Genomic DNA, 3936 nt, shown 5'->3' on the forward strand with positions numbered 1-3936 from the left:
TTAAAACCTTAAGATTAAATAATTGCTATATTTATTAAGAATAGCAGCTAAAAAATAATAAAAATTAATATTATAACTATAATTAAGGGCACTTAAATTTATTAAATAATAACTATTTATTTAAGCAAGATAGCTTTTATAATAATTAAAACTTTAAGGATATCCTTATTAAATAATTTAAATTATATAAGAATTAAAATAACTTTTAAAACTTAATATAAGTATTTAAAATTAAAGGAAAGGTAGTTATTTAAAAAAAACCTTTAAGGATTTATTAATTAATATAAGCTATATTTATAAATTAATTATTATTATATAGCTTAACTTTATTATAACTTGCCTTTTTACTTATTAAGCATAGCTTATCCTTAATTTTAAATAATGCTTAATAATAATAAGCGCATTAATTTAATTTATAAATTTATAAAGGCTTAAATAATATAAAAAAATTATTTGCTAAATAACTTTAATATCTTGCATAATATTACTAAAACCTTGCTATATTAATAACGCTATTCTTAAATAAATGCTTTTAATAATTAAAATGTTTAAAAGTATACTTAGCGGATTCATTAATTTATAATGTTAGCTAAATAACTAGCTTTCTTTATAGCTTAAAATATATAAAATTAAATTAATAAGGCGCTAATTATTCTTTATTTTAACTACCCTTTTATTAATAAAAACTCTTGTAAATTTAAAACTAAGCTAAAAAATAAGCAAGAAACTTAGCACTTATGGTAAAAAGACTAGATAGTAATAAAAAGAGCGCTTTAAAAAATGCAGCCGCTGCCCCGTTTTGCGATTTTAATTAAATTTAGCCGCCTAGCGCTTTTACTTATATATATTAATATATTAAATCTCTACCTTTAAGCATTAAAGGTAAATAGGTTGCGTTAATAAATTTAATTATTTTATTTTAAAAACTATATTTTAAATTTTATATTCCGGAATATAACTTTAAAGTAATGCTAAAAGTTATTTAATACTTATTAATAAATTTAAAGCAAATAAGATAAGTAAATAGGCTTGCCTTAAGCTTAAAAATTATTAATTAATAACTTATAACAAAGCTAGGATTAATTACAATAGTTTTAACAAGGTATATAATTAAATTTATAGCTTTATTAATATTTTAGCTAATAAGATAATACTGGAAACTTCCTATATATTATTATTTAAATATTTAATATAGATAATAATGAGTTTTAATATAACTCTTAATGTGAAAATAAGTTAATCGCTAAAAGTTATTTCCCTATAAATAATAAATTAAAAGTTATAAAGGAGGAAAATTTTATCGTAGAAAATAATTTAGCTCTTAAAGATCTTAACCTTAATAAAGAAACTTATAAGCTAATAACCTTAAAACTAAAATATAGCTATTACTTTATTAATAAGCTAAATTTATATAACTTTATATAAATAAAATTTAGCATTTATATTGTTAATATTAACTTATACTTAAATAAATACCCTTATATTAATTTTAATTAAATATGTTATAAGTATAATATTATATTTACATTAAACCCGTTATTTAAGAAGCACTTAAAGTCTTGCTTTTTAATAAACTCTTATATGTTTATGCAAGGAATAGCTTAAAATGGGTTAATATTATGCATAAGTTAGCTGTTAAAGGTTTCGCTATTATGCAGCGGTTTTTATACTTATACTTATATATAAACCTGGGGAGCTATAAATAAATTATTATTTATAGCTTGCTATAATATTAAAGCTTTGCAATGCATTATTTCTTAGGATTTCTTAAAGTATTTCCCGCAAGCTATGGTAAATTAGGCTATAAAAGCCAATATTTAAGGAATAAGCTATATTAAAGCTACTAATTAAGCTAAGTTTAATATATTTCATTAAGTTATTATAAAAGGCTACCTTATAATTATTATAGCATATATTAAAGCATAGGTACTTAAGCATTTAAATATTAAGCTATTAATAAGCTAAGAGTTTATAGTTTCTTATTAAGTTAATATCTTAAACTTAAAGGGAAAAGTTACTTTTAAATGTTTTAATAGCACGGCTATAAACGCCGCAATCTTTGCTAAAGCCCTTAAATAAATATATATAATTAAGGCTAGCATTAATATTATATTACCGCCATACTTATATTATATTATGCTAATATTTATTGCAAAGTTAAAAAAAATATAGCCTTTTTATTTTAGCTTAAATAAAAAGGCTAAGTTAATAACTTAATAAGCTATAACTTTATAAGAGTTATTATGGTAAATTAATTATTATACCTTATGTATATTTATAAAAACTTCCATTTAAGGGTAATTACTCCTTTTATATATAATAATATAAGACCTTTTAAATAAAAGATTAAAATATAAGCCCTTATGCTTATGGTATTAGCTGCTTAAGATGGATCCCTCCTTTAATATTTAGCTTTTTTTAACCCTATTAATCTTTTTAATAACTTAAGATAAGGTTTAGGTGGTATATTAACGCTAAGTTTGTGCATTTAAGCAATATCTTTACTAGATAACCCTTTTAAAGAATTATTATAAGAGAATCTTTTAAAATTTTAAGAATAGCTTTATATTAATGGTAAGCTAAGTATATTTAAATTTAAGGACTTGCCTAAAGTTAAGCTATTAAACGGCGTTTATATTTATCGTTTTTTTAAGTTTTTTATTTATTAAGCCGGAAAGCTAGTTTAAGAATATTAATAAGTTTTTAAAGATAACGGCCTTATTTTAATCCTTAAGGATTAATAAATAAGGATATTCTTAATAAATGAGTAGTAAAATTAAAAGATTAGCAAACATTTATATTACTTAAGTAAAAAGAATTAAAAGGTAATAAATAAGCTTATAAATAGCCTTTATAAAAAGGGGAGAGTTAAATGGGTAACTTTAATTACTTTCTTTAAATTACCTATCTTTATTATTTAGTGGATAATTTATAATTAATGCAAAGGTTAAATAATAGTAAACTTGTAAGCGTTAAATAAAGTTATGGTTCTTAATGCTTATTCGCTGCTTTTTTAATTTAATGTTATATAAAGAATATAAGGTAAAAGCTACTTATTTATAATAAATGCTAGTACTTTCTTTTATTAATTTATAGTTTATTAATTTCATTAGGATAGATTTATTATAATAAGTTATTATAAATAAAAGCGGTTTAAGGTAGTAATAATGGGATTTTGTAATTTACCGGCTTATATTTAAAGATATATAAATTATGCTTTATGGCCTTATAGCTTTTTTGCCATTACCTTTATAAATAATATTATTATATTTTTTAATTTAATAGCAAAGCATTTATAATATTTATAAATAATCTTTAATTTATTTAAAATTAAGAATTTAATACTCTTTCCTAAGAAGTCTTTCTTAAGATATTTATTTATAAAACTACTTAACTTTTATATTAATGGCTTAAAAATATATAATACTATTAATTATATTTAAATTATTAAGAAACTATAATTCCTTCTTACCTTATAATAATTAAAAAAATTTATTAAGCTTATTAAATATTTTTAATATTTAATTTTATGCTTTAGCTAAAGGATTAACTTATTATAGCGTAAAAAGTTTTAAATGCTTGTTATGATAAGAGCTAAAGGTAAGCTACTTAAAGGAAACTTTAAAAAGTAATATATTTAAAGAGCTAACTTTAACCTTACCGCAGAAAAACGCCATGCCTTTTATAATCTTTAAGACGCGTTAATTAGCTTAAATGCTCTCTTTTATTATAATTTTAATAAATTATTATTTATTTAGTTAAATGCCTTAAAAAAGGTTAGCTTTTTAAGTATTTACTTTTAACTTATTAATAATTAAATATGGAATAATTACTTGCTAATACTAAAGATATGGATATAATTAATAATATACTTAAGCAAAATTATTAATATAGCTAAGTAAAAATATTAACTTATTAAGCTAAAGGTAGCGTGCT

This window comes from Diaporthe citri (genome assembly GCF_014595645.1).
Source record: "Diaporthe citri strain NFHF-8-4 chromosome Unknown scaffold_3, whole genome shotgun sequence".
In the NCBI taxonomy this organism is placed as follows: domain Eukaryota; kingdom Fungi; phylum Ascomycota; class Sordariomycetes; order Diaporthales; family Diaporthaceae; genus Diaporthe; species Diaporthe citri.